A 17,151-nucleotide genomic window follows, 5' to 3' on the forward strand; every position below is an offset into this window, starting at 1 on the left:
GTTCTGAACTATGGCACATTTCAGCCATTTGATTCGGTTTAGACTGCTTAGACTAGATAATTTTCAAAAAATTGGGCGCTGAATTTTCATCAAAAGGTAATATGATATATTAGGGTGGTACAAAAAATCGATTTTGCTCCACAGTGCTCATCTGATTCTTTACCATGTTCTGAGTGTCCTCTGAAAATTTGAGCTCATTTGGATTAAAACTGATTTAGCACAAGCCGTTTCAAGTTTGCATGCAAATTAGTATGAGGAAATTTATTTTTTCATTATACTGTTAATGACGCTTCCCCATCAAGCGCATGTTAAAAGAAAACCTACATAGCTAAAAGGAATACTCAACAGCTTTCACTCAGTGAAAACCGCATCTCAAATAATCGTTCCAATAATTAGTAATCGAATTTAATCTATACCGTGGTTTTCTGGAGCTAATTGCAGAACTCATCAACAGGCAACATTGCTGCTCATGGCGCGAAAGATAGCACATACAAATTCAGGCTACTATGTTGCACTGCACATTTCAGTGATGCCCTCAAAGAAGTTTAACGATCATGACTAAAGATTCGCAACCTGTCTTAAAATCGATTACTAATTATTGGGACGATTAATCAACATGCGGTTTTCGTTGGGTAAAAGCTGTTGAGTATCCCTTTTGGCTATGTAGGTTTTCTTTTAACGCTTAATGGGGAAACGTCATTTACAGTATAATGAAAAAATAAATTTCCCCATACTAATTTGCATGCAAACTTGAAACGGCTTGTGCTAAATCAGTTTTAATCCAAATGAGCTCAAATTTTCAGAGGACACTCAGAACATGGTAAAGAATCAGATGAGCACTGTGGAGCAAAATCGATTTTTTGAACCACCCTAGATATATTGTTGGTTACTAATCAGCAATTTAAATTTATCAAGATAGATCGCATTTCTTCCAATATCATAAGCACATAAATATAATTTTATTAAGACTTTCGCGATGGATGTTTAAGTTGAACGCTAGATGAGGAAACTGCAAAAAAAAATCAAAAACGACTCTGACACAAAACCATTCAATCTATTTGTATCGGGCCGCAACAGTAATCATTTGAACAACAAGGATTTGGAACCTGTGTTATTGCTTAGAGATTAATAGAAACAAACTCGATTACCATGGGTACATGGAATGGGCCCGAAGTAAACTTTTAATCTAGAGACTGTCAACGTTCACACAAAAAAAAGCTTTAAAGCTTGATAGTGGAAGTGGTTGTTAAACATGTTCAACTTTTGGCAAGTCAATTGAATTCAACTGAGTTGTTCAATTCACTTGCCCTGTCAAAACGTAGCATAACTGCCTCTGAGTATTGTTTTGTTTATCGGTTAGGGGCCATCCAGAAACCACGTGGTCATATTTTTAGAGATTTTCAACCCCCCCTCCCCCCATGTGGCTTATCGTGGTCATTTGGCAGACCCCCCCTCCCCCCCCTATGACCACGTGGTTTTTTCTAAAGTACAAAAATAAAAAAAAACCTTATGTAACTGAAACATATGGTTAAACCGATCAATTTTGAAGATGGACAATTTCAACTGATTCAAAATCAAACTATACCCAGCATGGAAATTATAAATTTTCATGAATTCGAACATTTTGATGATGTTATCAAGTTGTAATGTGTATCGGGTATTAGGATATCTAGAACTCGTTCATCTTCGATGCATCAGGAGGATACAAATAATGTGGACTCGCGAATATGTTATAAAAATTTCGAGAAAAAATTGTAAGTGTTTAGAAATTTTCCAAAATATCCATAAATTATTATTTTTTTTTTAATTTTTACATCAGTGATTTTTTTAAAATAATTATAAAGTCCATCACTGAATATCCCTATAGATTCCTAAGAGTATTTGGGACCTTCCGTAGCTCTGGAGGTACTGGAAATTCTTAAGATATATTAACCTCAGCGAAGCATCTGAACTGAACTCTTACAACAAAAAGTTTATCAGAGATTCACAAAGTTAATATGTAATCTTAGAGATGCAAATAAAACCTCCTACTGTTGTTTCTTTTGAGTAGCATTCCTGTAGAAATTCCAGTTTTGCTTTCTGAATCATCAAATTAGTTTACATTCCAATATTAACAGGTATTAACAGGTTTCAGTATAAATTAGAAAAAAAAATCCAGCTTGCTTTTTTACAGAATCTCTAAAGATTTTTTTTTCAAAATCCTGGGCAACTTTAATGAATCTTCAAAGGAAATTCTTCTAAATTTCCAATGGAATATTTTTCGTTTTCCAAAAGAAATTCTTGGACACTTTCAGCAGTTTTTTTTTTAATTTCCAAAACAATATATTCGAAATATGCCAAAATATTTCCAATGGAATTTCCTAAGATTTCCAGTAGAAAATCGGAAAAAGTTCATCTGAAACACCAATAATGAATTTCCCGAGGAAACTTCGATGTTTTTACAAGTGAAAATAACGAAAAAATTGTACTTTTGAAGGAATTCCTTAAAAAATCAAATCAAAATTTTAAAGATTTTCTTATGTGAAAATTCCTTAAAATTTCTAAATCATTTCCTGTGCATCTTTGCATGGTAAAGACTTAAAGCAATGTTTAGCTGAACCTACAAAGAAATCAAAATGACTTCCTGAAGAAGAATGAATTCCCTTTGAAATTTTGGAAGAATTTATGGTACAAATTAAAAAAACAAGAATCTCGAGAATTCTAAAGATTTATTTTTTGAAAATCCAAAGAATTTTATGAAGATAATCCATAGACTTTTCCGTGGAAATTCTTAATAATGCCTCGAATAAAAAAATACTTGGAAAAATTTAAAAAATGTGATAGAATTCACAAAGGGCATAAAAAAGTATTTCGAAAAATTTTCATTTCAAAATTCCAAATTTGAAAAAAAAAATCCAAAAACAAAAAAATCAACGGAAATATCAAAGTGTTTCATGTGGCATTGGCTGTTTAATATCTTTCGGGAATTCAGAAGAGTTTTTATTCAAAAATTTAGAAGTCTTCTTCTTCTTCTATGGCTCCATATTCCAACTGGAAGTTGGTCTGCTTTTCAACTTAGTGTATTCTATTAGCATTTCCTCAGTTATAAATTGAAAGCTTTTATATGCCAGCCATTGCAGACTGAACTGAATATTTTTAAGTGCACTCCTTAAAATGTTCGAACAACTTCTTTTGGAAATAAAGAAGAATTTCTGGTGAAGATTCGAAAGAACTTGTCGTAGAAAATTTCATTAGAATGTAAAAAATATATGAAAATTTGAACATTTTTTTTCTACTGAAAATTATATGTATTTCCCACGGGACTGTTTTGAATTTTCAGACAGAATTCACATGGAATTTTTTTTCGGAGTTTTAAGGAATTTTTTTCGCAATTTACACTGGAGATGTTTTGTTTTTTTTTTCATTAACAATTTGTAGCAAAATTTCCAAGCAAAATTTTTCAGAGAGAATTGTTCAAAAATCATTCTGAATGCCATCACTTTATCAGGATTAGGGACACGGCAGGTATTTCCGTCCATCGTCGTAGGGGCTAAAACCAACGAAAGCAACGTACATTTGCTAGAACTCCACTATAGCAGAATGTTTCTCCTGAGCTTACGATTTGGTGCATATGAGTTTTACAAAAAAGCGTCTCTTTTATTGGTTTTCGAGACTATGACGAACAGACGAAAATACCTGCCGTGTCCCTATATGAAGTAATTTCAAAGTTTTTACAGGAAATTTCTTTACTGGATTTTTCCTGAATGTTCACAAGAAATTCTTTTCAAGTTTTTTTTTCTTGGATTATTGTAAAAACATGAATATTTTTCAAATTTGTAGCTGCAGTCCGCTGATGCAAAAGTGTCGGCGGCGTGATGCCAACAACCATCTGCGGCGGTGGCGTGGCGCGGCGGAATTTTTTTATATTTTCCCATTTTTCCTTTCCAAATTTTTGTTGTGGAAATTGAGACTGAATCGCAACCTGTTTTTTCGTTTATTTTTTTATGGAAAAAGGATCTAAGGCTAAGATGGTCAAATAGCGCAGATATGCATCGGCGTAACGACCGACGCTGCCTTACCCGTTTTTCTCGATGCACACCTACGTCTTTTCAGCGCTGAGTTGAAAAGACGCTACGTGGGCATCGGCCCTAAGATGTGCTTTGCGTTTAATGATTAAATTTTAAATGTTATTATTATTATTTAATTAAATTTTATTGATTTGTATTTTTTACACCGCTATTGTTATTCACCAAAAGTTTTTCGTGTAAAAAAAACCACGTGGTTCGAGAGCAACAACCCCCCCCCCCCCCCCATGTGGCTTATCGTGGTCTTTTTCCAAACCCCCCCCTCCCTCCATATATGACCACGTGGTTTCTGGACGGCCGCTAAAACGCTATAATAATTCTGATACGAAATTTCGGTACTTTTATTGATCCTATTTCAATGGATTAAAATGGTTCAGCGTTTCATTGTCATAAGTGTTTAGCATATTGCTCGAAATAAAAAAAAAATCACTATTATAAATTCAGTAGAAAACCGAATTATAGCCGCTATCGAAATTGGATTTTTCGCACAATCCATAATTTCGGAAGTAGTGCGCTGTATAGCACATCACCAAATGAAAACAGCGCACCACTTCCGAAGTTAGGTTTAACGTATGGATTGTGAGAAAAATCCAACTTTGTTAGCGGCTATAATTCGGTTTTGCACCGAATTGATAATATAAATTTTCAACATTGGGTTTTGTGATTTTTTCCCTGACCCCAATCGAAATTCCCTGACTTTTCCTGACATTCCAGGTCCAAATTGGAATTCCCTGACTTTCCCTGACTTTCCAGGTTTTTCCAGGTATTCGACATCCTGCATATGATACAATACACGAATGCACGAACACGGATTTCCGGATAAACTGATACGGTTGATCAAAGCAACGATGGATCGGGTGATATGCGTAGTTCGCTTTGCTATTCAACATCGCTTTGGAGGGAGCAATACGAAGGTCAGGGATTGACACGAGTGGTACGATTTTTACGAAGTCTGTTCAGCTGTTTGGTTTTTGCTGACGACATTAATATTATGGCACGTAATGAGGATGCCCAGCAAGCCACAAGTTGTATATCAATAGTCAAAAAATATCGTATATTGGTGGGATTGTTATCACAATCGTAAATTTGTTTATTCATAATCGCTGTATGTATAGAGCAAATCGCATAATATCGATTTCGTCGAATGATTTACGATAATACATATATTGGTGGGTATATATGTTGACTTAATCAGATAAAATCTTATATTGTGATTACTGTACGTAATATACAGTTAATCGGTGTTTCTTGTATTAAGTCGTATATAAGGTTACACAAGATCGTAATATGTGTCGTATAGAATTGTTATGCATCGTATTAAATAGTAGAGTTTGTTTTACGTCAGCTGAAGAGTATCAACACAAAAGTACTTACAATGAAAGATATTTTATTGAAAAATAGACTGAAAATTATGAGAAAAAGTGGTACATACAGCCGACTACGACGAAAGTTTAGTCAAAAATACAAGACTCCTGTTGGTACATACAAAAGTGATGTAAACAGCATGACTTTGTCCTTTGAGCAAGATTCTTCGGAACCAATTATTCTGGATGACACTTCGTTTGATTATTCGGGAAATCCACCGAATTGCTCTACAGATTTTGCAGAACGCCAAGGTGAGATAACCTTTACATTTTTGTATTTATTACTTGTTTAAATTATTATTCCTGAAATTCTTTAGATCAACGAGCAACGTTACTTAACTCAATCAGACAATGGGCTACTAATTACCAGATATCGCATTCCGCTTTGCAGGCGCTCACTGCTGTATTGAATGTGAACCTGAATCTGAACCTTCCGAAAGATCCACGAACCCTTTTGGCCACACCGCGGAGCTTGAACCTCGTAACAATTGATGAGAATGGTTCATACTGGCATCAAGGATTGGAGCTCTGCCTCAGGAAAGCATTACAACACATTTCATATTCTTCGACCGTATCACTCAATTTCAATATTGATGGCTTGCCAGTATACAAAAGTTCGACGAAAAACTTCTGGCCCATATTGTTCAACATTCAGGAATATCCCGAAATTAAACCTCTAATTATCGGAATATATTATGGTACGAGTAAGCCGAAAGATGCGTCTACATATCTGAGTCCCTTTATAGATGAGCTGCTGCAACTACTAGGCTCTGGTCTGAATATTAATGATCATCGCATTTTGATCAAAATAAGATGCTTTATATGCGACACGCCGGCGCGGGCATTTATTAAAGGAGTGATCAATTTCAATGGTAAATACGGTTGCATAAAATGTACCACCAAAGGAACATTTTCGCATTTATCCAGAACAACGCTCGCGTGATTTTTGAAAGCGTCGTAAGTCCAAATGAGAGACTCTCTTTCATTACGCTCTCTTTTGCTAATATCTAGGCTAGTTTAAAACTTGTTGCAATATTTTCACCTCAGCACACTAGACAAAGCTATTTTCTTCAGGTCGGTACTGGAAAATCCAATGTAAATGTTAGTATGGCTTTGTAATAGTCGAAAGAGAAAGTAAACAAAGAGAGCCTCTCTTTTGGACTTACGACGTTTTCAAAAATCACGCGAGAATGGTATTTCCTGACTGCAATGCATCGAAAAGGACTGACGAATTATTCAGAGCCAATTAATATTCAAATCATCAACGTAGTAACTCACCTCTTATGACATCATTGTCGCTGACTCATTACATTTGTTGGAACATCTCAGGTTGGAACTGGGAGTCATGAAGAAATTACTGACAGGTTGGCGAACCGGCTGCATGTCAATGAATGCTAAATGGAGCATTTTACAGAAAAAGGAAATATCAGAATTATTGGTTGCTATTTGGTTCCCTATCCAGTTTTCCGCAAGCGGTAATGGCCGCCAGCTTGCCTGCGGGTTAGTCTCTGATTTGACATTTCTGGAGGTCAACTGCACCCACCATTCGAGCATTTTGATCAATGTGGTATATAAGAAGGCTTGAATTCACTGAATCAGCACCTTCTTATATGCTACATTGGTCAGAATGCTCGGAGCGGTGGGTGCAGTTGACCTCCAGACACGTCAAATCAGAGACTGAACCGCAAGCAAGCTGAAGCCCATTACCGCTCGCGGAAAACTGGATAAGAATTAAGGCTTGAATTCACTGAATCAGCACCTTCTTATATGCTACATTGGTCAGAATGCTCGGAGCAGTGGGTGCAGTTGACCTCCAGACACGTCAAATCAGAGACTGAACCGCAAGCAAGCTGGCGGCCATTACCGCTCGCGGAAAACTGGATAGAGATTCATCGAAGGATGAGGTCACTAGATTTTGTTTCCCTCTGGAAAGGATTGGAGTGTAGAAATTTATTAAATTATGTTGGCATAATTTTAATGAAAGACTTCATATGAAGTAAGCCTACGTCAGACTGGAAAGGGAAGGGAAAAGGGAAGTAGTCATCAACACGTCGAAGACGAGCTACATGATAGGAAGAGGCTCAAGAGAGGACAATGTTCGGACCGCATTTTACTCTCGGGCTGTGCGGTTCACTTTTTTGTTTGCTGAAGGCAGTTTTTAATACTACCCAAAGCTATTCTAATTTCAACAGTGATTCTCAGCGCTTTTCAGACGAATGGGCCCCGTTATGAAATTTACTTGGACCCGTACTTTCGTTTTACGTTGGACCCGTTTGTGGAAGTAAAATTCCGACAAGCGGTGGTGATCCTACAATGACATCGTTCTGGGGAAAAACCCTCTTAGAAGGTTACGTCTCCACGCTCAGCAATGAGCATTACCAAAAGGAAGGGGGAGTCTCTGAATTATTCACTTCCTTCTAAGAAACAAGTTTTCAAGACCGTTCTGCCAAAACGAGAAAAAACTAGAAGGAAGCTGGAGACATCAGGTTCAGATATTCCTTATAAATCTAACAATAACAATAAATCTTCTCCTGTCGAACTGAGAAGCAAAAGATTATATCTGCTGCCGAGTTTTCTGTCTTTCGGAATGAGATATTGGGTAACCTTCAGGGGATCAAGGTTTCATTTCAGATTGCCAGGAAAGGTGGGAACCAAACCCACATCTCCCAGTACGCTAGACGGGTGCGCTACCACTATGCTACGGTAAATTTAATTTTTATTTATTTATTTTCAAACTAAGGCCGGGGTGGCCTGTGCTGAATTTTTTACTGGATTTCTCTGCTGGTATCGTTATCGGCGGTCACCAGTGAGCCCAAGTACACGAATTCTTTAACCACCTCGATTTCGTCACCACCGATAGAAACTCGTGGTGGGTGGCTTACATTGACCTCTCTTGAGCCTCTTCCTATCATGTACTTCGTCTTCGGCGTGTTGATGACTAGTCCAATCCGTTTAGCTTTGCTTTTCAGTCTGATGTAGGCTTCCTCAATCCTCTCAAAGTTACGTACCATGATATCAATGTCGTCGGCGAAACCAAATAACTGGACGGACTTCGTGGAAATCGTACCACTCGTGCCAATCCCTGCCCTTCGTATTACTCCCTCCAAAGCGATGTTGAATAGCGGACACGAAAGACCATCACCTTGCCGTAACCCTCTACGCGTTTCGATGGGACTCGAAAATGCCCCTGAAACTCGTACATCACCCAATCCGTCGTCGCCTTGATCAACCGTATCAGTTTGTCCGGAAATCCGTTTTCGTGTATTAGCTGCCATAGCTGGTCCCGATCGATTGTATCATATGCGGCTTTGAAGTCGATAAATAGATGATGTGTGGGCACGTTGTATTCGCGGCATTTCTACAATACCTGACGTATGGCGAACACCTGGTCTGTGGTAGAGCGTTTACCCATAAATCCCGCCTGGTACTGCCCCACGAACTCTTTTGCAATTGGTGTTAGTCGGCGTCATAAAATTTGGGAGTGTACCTTGTAGGCGGCGTTCAGCAATGTGATTGCGCGGTAGTTGCTACAATCCAGCTTATTGCCCTTTTTGTAGATGGGACACACGACAACTTCCATCCACTCCTGCGGCAGAACCTCATCCTCCCAAACCTTGGTAATGACCCAGTGCATCGCTCTAGCCAGTGCCTCACCACCGTGTTTAAACAGCTCTCCTGGTAGTTGGTCAACTCTAGGTGCTTTGTTGTTTTTTAGCCGACTGATCTCCTCCTGGATTTCCTGGAGATTCGGAGCCGGAAGTCGTATGTCCTACGCGCGTGCTTTTAGGTTCATTACCATACCACCACCGTTGTATGCCATATCGCCATTCAGGTGCTCTTCGTAGTACTGCTGCCACCTTTGGATCATCTTACGCTCGTTTGTATGAAGGTTCCCGTTTATGTCCTTACACATATCGGGCTGTGGCACGTGGCCCTTACGTGAACGGTTCAACTTCTCATAGAACTTTCGTGCGTTATTAGCGCGGTACAGTTCCTCCGTCTCTTCACGGTCTCGATCTTCTTGCTGGCGCTTTTTCCTCCTGCCTTGTTCGCCCTCGTGCGGTGTTGCAGTAATCTCGCCCATGCTGCATTCTTCTCCTCAACTAACTGCTCACATTTGCCGTCATACCAGTCGTGTCTCTGATCCGAAGCCACCGTGCCTAGTGCAGCGGTTGCGGTGCTTCCAATGGCGGATCGAATATCTCTCCAGCCATCTTCAAGAGACGCTGCGCCCAGCTGCTCTTCCGTTGGGAGTGCCACTTCCAGCTGCTGTGCGTAGTCTTGGGCTAGTCTATCGTCTTGTAGCCGCCCAATGTTTAGCGGCGGACGACTCCGACGCGTGTTGTACACCGTCGAGAGTTTTGAGCGCAGACATACTGCAACGAGGTAGTGGTCGGATTCAATATTCGGAGAAGAATTTACCGTCGATTAGAACGTGGTCGATTTGTTTTTCCGTTACGGTTTGGTCATATCTTGATCGTAAATCATGTATATGGCCTCTTAGGGTCTGTATAAACACCATGGGTTGCTATTGGCTTTGTATTATGCCCAGTTGACGTGGTAGATCAATTGGTCTGAACTCAAGGATAATTTGGAGAACTTTCACTATACGATTTACACATACCTAGATCGTTAATCATGTCTCTGAGAGCCTGTATGGACACCATGGGCGTTGGTATTACAGATTATTTTGGTAAAATCATTAGAAAAGCTCAAGGGGTATTTTAGACCATTCCCCACCAACAAAATCGCTATACAAGGAATTCTACATGCGAAGGTAGAGAACATCTTCATTGCTAATAGATTTTATGAGAAAATATGAAATCTCTCAACCCAATAATACGGCAATAAATGTTTACCATATTAAATTTGTTACATATATAACTTATCGGAAAGCAACAATATTTTACAAATACAGACCTATTGAAACGTAACCGGCAACGATAAAGTCATTAATTCAACAAAATCCTCCAATCTACCTGGGCACAAACGGTAAAATCAGGTTAATAACGAGAATGCAATTTAATTATTATTAATTTCAGCGCCAATACGGTCAACGAGGGCCGCCAACATCATCGTGCAGGCGCTTCATCGAGCCGTTGCTTATTTCTACTGGAATTAAAAATGCTGGGCGCTGAGCCTCCAAATGGAGTGGGATGGGTGCCGGGTTGTCTCTTGTGCAAGTATGTACAAGGGCGGGTTTTAAGCCATGACACAAATTCACCACAAAAGAGCAAACCATTGTTCATTGGGGCCGAACTCGCGTGGCGTGGAAGTCATGCAGAAATTGGGTAACGCATCATGGTTGTCGACGCTTGTGTTTTTTCTGTGACTATTTTCTTCTCCTGATGGACTCTGCTGGAATCTGCTCCCTTTTAGTTGGTTGTTTTTTTATTTGATTTATGTGTTATGAATATTAAATAGGTGTCACTATCCGCGCTGATAGGGATGGCGCGGAATTGTTTGTGCGTGTATCTTTTATTTTACGGCGTTTGTTATGATACTGAATTCCAGAACGATAAATAATAATTTAATAATAGCTTTTAAAATTAAGCATGGTGGTGTTGGAAAGCATCGAATGTCCTTTTATGTTTGGTTATACGTGAGCTTTGTTCATGGTACCTACATGGAGGAATATTTAATTAAATTCTCTGACATTTTTTCTCTTGGAACTATTTGTTTGAGTTATACCCATATACATAATTATATACACTGGATTTTGTTTTTACACGATTTTTTTTCGCTCTTATTTTTGATCGTGTGACTTCAATTTGCCACCAAACTCTTCGCAACATGTTTCCAAAAATCCAGAATAAATCAAAGAAAAATAACATGATAATTAATATACGTTAAACATTTAGGATGAGTGGAAAATTGAGAAAATGTAAATCGTGTAAAAACAGAATCCAGTGTATGTATGAATTACGTGATATTTTCACTGCGTGGTTTGTGCAGGAACCAGACTTGACTAGACTTTAAATTTTCTTCTTACATGTATCTGCAAGTTTCTTGCAAACGACAATTGTCTTACTTTAGTTATAGTTGACTCTAATTTTAGCTTTGTACCGGAAGTACTTCCACAATTGAGAGCTTTTAATGCCAACTAAATGCATCAATTTCTTCGTTTTGGCAAGCACAATAACACTTAATATCCAGATAAATCGAGAAAGTTGGTAAGTTGCATTCGCCCGGACCGGGAATTGAACGTGCTATCTCAGGCATGATAATGCCGTGCGTTTACTATTTGAGAATACAATTTTCCTAATAAAGTGTGCTTATCAAACATTATCCTCCAAAATTTTAACAAGCGAATTCTTCAATTCTTCTCGGCATGTGCAGTGCGTGAAGTCGTATGGAGGCGCGTGGTACATAGTAGCCTTGTGCTGGTTAGGCCTTTGTGGAAAATGTGGAAAATCGCTGTTTTTTTATCATCCTATCTATTATTTTGCTATATGTATAGCACTAATTCGGTGTATTATTTTTTATTATTGTACTTATTATACTAAATTGATGCAATTGTCTAACTATCAAAATTTACACCTTTATTTAAAAGACATGCTCAGTGTAATAATTCAACTTCACATTTCTAAGACCAACAACCGATTTAGGTGCATTATCTGAATAAGTGAAAACGTGCCTAGACAAAAAGTTACTTCAAACGTGTCACATCCACATATGTATATTCATAAGATTACCACATTAAACATGTCATCGGCATTGTTCAGGCAACCACAAACGGCATGGAAAATAATGCGTAAGTAGCATAATTATTATCAAAGAATTAAATTAAACGTGATAATAGCCGTTAACGATAACGATGACAATGATCCAACACTTTACAATTACCGCTGACCGAGCAGTGTGCCCTACGCGATAGTGGATAACAGTCGACCGCAACAAACTGCATTGATAGGGATTTTGATGGTTCAATCAGGCTCATGGATAAATTACACATCAGCAGAGCAGCTGTATTTACGGTAGACTGGGCTGGACTGCTGTGTAGGTGCTAGGTAATTGTTAGGTTTAGCAGATGTACATAATGACAGTTAGCGCCATAAATTACTGGGATAGTTCTCTTCCAATGCTGCGGTTATTATGTAATGGGGTGGGGATGAGGTTGTTGCTTGTTTGAAGTGCCAACAAACTAATCGATCGTCTAATTTATGACGCTGATTAAATGTGCGAACTGTGCGATTAAGTCAGCGTTGAATTAGAGCTTAGTATTTCGAAGAACTGATTTGTGATTTCTGTTTAGGGAATATCATGTTTATAGGGGAACTACTATTATTGTATGGAATGTCAGATGATGGCACAGATTTGTTTAAGTTCCATGTCAAATGCAATAAATAATTCCAGATTATCTACAAATCCATATTTAGACTTCTAAAATTGTTCTAAACAATCATGGCGTTTGCAAAATCGATAGATTTCCAATCAATATTTGAATAATAGTTGGAGCAACCAGCTTTTCATACATGCGAATGAAAAATATACATATATGCTGTGAAACTACATGTTCACTACATGTGTTACCGTTAGTAACAATAAGCCTGTAAATTAATGTAAAATTTGTTCATCCTACCTATTTATATATATAAACTCCGTGTAAATCTAATCCTATTTAAATTTAAATAAAAATGCCATAAAACTATACCCCTAGGTCTAAGGTTAAGCACACTACACACTACATTTAACATGGAATAAGAAATACAGTTCAGTGGATGCAGAGGTAGACATAATACGAGATTAAATCAAATAGAGAGGTTCACAAAAGTTTCCTAAAGAGAAGACGAAAGTTTATTGAGCTCTTTTCTAAAGTGGACTTTATACAAGGCAGATGTTAGTGAGCTTTATAGCTCATAAAAAAGTTTCAAGGTTAAGATAGTGGTGAAATAGTGCCGTTTTTTGGTTAAGGTGCAACGAGTGAAAGTAGAATCAGGTATAATTAGTTATCAGTTGCTATGGAATATTACTTATGAAGTCCATATACCTGTTAGGACCCGGTTTATGTCATTTCCTGACAACCACGGTATCAAACCACCCAGTGTTCACAGAGAAGTGGCAAGTTTCTGTGAAACATTGCCTGTGAATATCTCCCGAGTAAGGTCGAAAGTTGCTCCAAGGTATACGTTTGTGAGCCCTGCCCGTCCGACGACCCTGAACCGGTCGCCAATCATCCAGAACCATTCCCGGACCCCACTACGAGCACGAGGCCCGTCTCTGCAAGCAGTCATCGTAACCGTGCATCGAACTGTCTGCCGGCCGGCCAGGTATATGTAAAAGAACTACACTACACTGACACACACCCACACAGATTGTTAAGGAATAGGGCAATATACGAAAATATTGTGATACACTAGATTTTGTAATTTCCTTCATTTACTCCCCACATATCCGAGGTCTGATTAGCATAGTAGAGAATACTCCAGCCGACCTTGAGACCAAATAGGTTCTCCAGATCGAGCTAGCCGATAAAAGAGGTAGTTGTGATACCCAGCCTCACACGGCAGGCCGTTGCTTAGCCAAGCTTGCCGAGGCCTTTGTCCTGGCAGTCCACGTGCTGCCCATCCTAGCAATTACAAATGGCGCCCATCTAAATCAATCGAAAAGCTAATCAGATCTCAAAAAAATAATTGGCATTATTTTTTTCATACGGAGAGTAGGGAAGACAAATTTTACAAATTTTGCAGCAATACACGGTAACTAACCCTATATTCTTGATATAATCGAACCTCTCAGAGGCGGCTTACTAGTGCGCGTACGTTTGATGAAGAGAGCATTCGGACAGATTTCAGCAAAGAAGTGAACGAGGGAGAGAAGTTTAAACAAGTATTCCGAGAGTAGATTAGTTGGAAACGGGTCTTGATTCGATTTCGATAAAGCTTTGGTAGCAAATTTTGCTTACTGATTGAAAGTTTCATAGAATTGGTAATTGCGATATTTTCCCGCAAGTGCGGTGGCCTAGAATAACAAATTTTGATAATCTTTATTGATCATACAGTAACTGCGATACTATACCGCAAGTGCGGTGGCTTAGAATAACAAATTTTCATTTTTTCATTGATTGTAATACAATAATTAAACATGGAGCTTACTACACAGTACCATAAGATGGATGTGTCACACTTGAGTATTGATGAGGTTGAGTATGAATTATTCATTCGGAAGATTTCGTACAATTTGAATGAGCACGAGAGCGTGAAGCGACGCAAGTTGAAGGATCAGTTGAGGCAGGAAAAAGCGTTGAGTAGTCCAGTGTTGGTAGGTAGTGGTACCTGGACAACCACATCCGATGAATTGCGAGTGATATTCTCCAAACTGGTTACAATCGGAGGCCTGTTAGAGAATCCTAAACTGGATGCTAGAAATAGGGAAAAATTGTACACAAGATTGGTGCATTACAGAGTGCGAATCTCACGATTACACTCAGCGTCGGATTCTCACAAGTTCGCCGCAGAGACAGCTAGACTAGAGAAAGAAGTTAACCATATTTGCAAGCAGTATTTTCCGTCAACGAGTTCGGTAACTCAAGATGAAGATGTGGAGGTAGAATTATCAAAAGCGCTAGAAGAGGTGAGAACGGAGATAGAAGATTTGAATCAATCAATTGCTCCGATCGAGTCCGAAGAGGCACAGAGCAACGAACGTAGGAACTTTTGATTGCAACGAAAGAGAAAGAGCTAGATTCATCAGTCAGACGAACAGAAGAGATACTAGGTGAATTAACTAAATATGAGAATGGACAGGTAGAAGACCTACCAAAGTTGTTGAAGGCTTTTAAAGACTTTGTAATACAGTCGTCAGAAATGGAAAAGAAGCGTAGACAGCGAGACATAGACAGAGAACAGCAAAAACTTAAAGAAGCGGAACGGCAAATTCAGAGCAAAATTAGGCTAGAAAAGTTGTTGTCAAATTTGAACGAAAATCTAAACAGCGGGTCAACCGAAAAAAATATCATCCATGAACCTTCAAGGTCAAGAGGTGCAACACCCAAGCATTTAGAGAAGGTCAAGTTCGACGATAAAAAGTCAATCAGAGGTTCCACAAGCGAAAAGGAGAGCTTTTCTTCGGAAGGCTCAAACGTACGCTTGGAACCGCCACTCAGAAAATCGACTAAAATACGACCGCGGAGATCAGTTTATACTCCCCGATCCCGATCTAAACATGCGCGAGAGTCCAAGCGGAAGAGTTCGAGGAAGTACGAAAGTACTGACTCAGAGAGTTCTGATCAAACGAACAGTAGTAGTAGTAGTGGTAGATCATCGTCACAGCCGAGTTCCGAAAGCTCTGCTGGTCACCGACGACACAGAAAGAGGAAAGCTAAGAGGGGACGATCTAGGTCGACTAGACGGGTTCCCATTTCTGAATGGAGGTTGAAATACGATGGTAGAGACGAGGGTAGAAAGCTCTCGGAGTTTCTTAAAGAGATTAAAATGAGAGCTCGTGCCGAAGAGGTAGAGGATAGGGAACTTTTCAGATCAGCAATCCATCTGTTTTCAGGCAGAGCCAGAGACTGGTTTCTCGATGGTTATGAAAACAGAGAGTTTAGAAATTGGTTTCAATTGAAGCGAGAGCTCAAGAGGGAATTTTTGCCTCCAGACTTGGATTTCCAATTGGAAATTCAAGCGACAAACCGTCGCCAAGGTCGCGGGGAAAGGTTTGTGGATTACTTTCACGAGATGCAGAAAACATTCCACTCCATGACGAAATCAATATCCGAGCGTCGTAAATTTGATATCGTTTGGAGGAATATGCGTCATGAATATAAAAATGCGATGACTGGGGCAAACATTCGTAGTTTGTCTAAGCTCAAACGTTTTGGTCGTACTGTAGACGAAAATAACTGGTACTTGTACCACAGACCGTCTGACAGCCACAAGGCAAGGAACCCACAAGTAAACGAAATTTCAGGGACAAAAGACAAATCCAAGAAGGATTCTTCGTCGAATAACATGCCTACCCGAATATTTCAAAACTCTAAACAACCGTTTAACAAAACTACCAAACCCGAATCCGAAAAACCACGCCAACCAGACCATGGTAAAGAGGCCAGGCAGAACAGTAAGTCCTCAGACGCGATGGAAGGTTCGAGTAGTGGAACGCTAAAACTTTTAGCCGAAGACTATAAACGTCCTCCAATTGGCGTGTGTTATAACTGTCGGAAATCAGGGCACCACTACAGTGAATGCAAAGAGAAGCTTCAACGATTCTGCCGAGTTTGTGGTTTCAGTAATGTATTCACTAGTACTTGCCCAGTCTGTTCAAAAAACGCGGAGAATTCGGCTTGAGAGGGCAAGTTGAATTTTTCCGTCAAAATCCCTCCAATACAGACGTTTCGCAAAGCTTACGAGAGAATGGCTTCATTCCTTTTTCCGATACTGATTCATACGAATCACCAGAGCTGGAAGAGCTTTTCATATATAACGATGGAGACGCACGTCCATTCGTAAAAATACAAATAATGGGAAGGGAGATAATTGGCCTCCTCGATAGCGGGGCAGAACGCTCTGTATTAGGCAGAGGAGCCGAAAAACTATTACAAACACTTAAAATTAAAATACGCCCATCTAATACCACCCTAATCAACGCAGCAGGTAATAGAATCCCTGTTAGTGGTTGTGTGGATTTACCTGTCTGTTTCGACAACCAAGTGAGAATTATTCCCATGATTGTCGCACCAAAACTGCACCGACGATTGATTCTCGGAGCAGGCGATTTTTGGA

Source organism: Armigeres subalbatus, chromosome 2 (assembly GCF_024139115.2).
Source record: "Armigeres subalbatus isolate Guangzhou_Male chromosome 2, GZ_Asu_2, whole genome shotgun sequence".
Taxonomy (NCBI): domain Eukaryota; kingdom Metazoa; phylum Arthropoda; class Insecta; order Diptera; family Culicidae; genus Armigeres; species Armigeres subalbatus.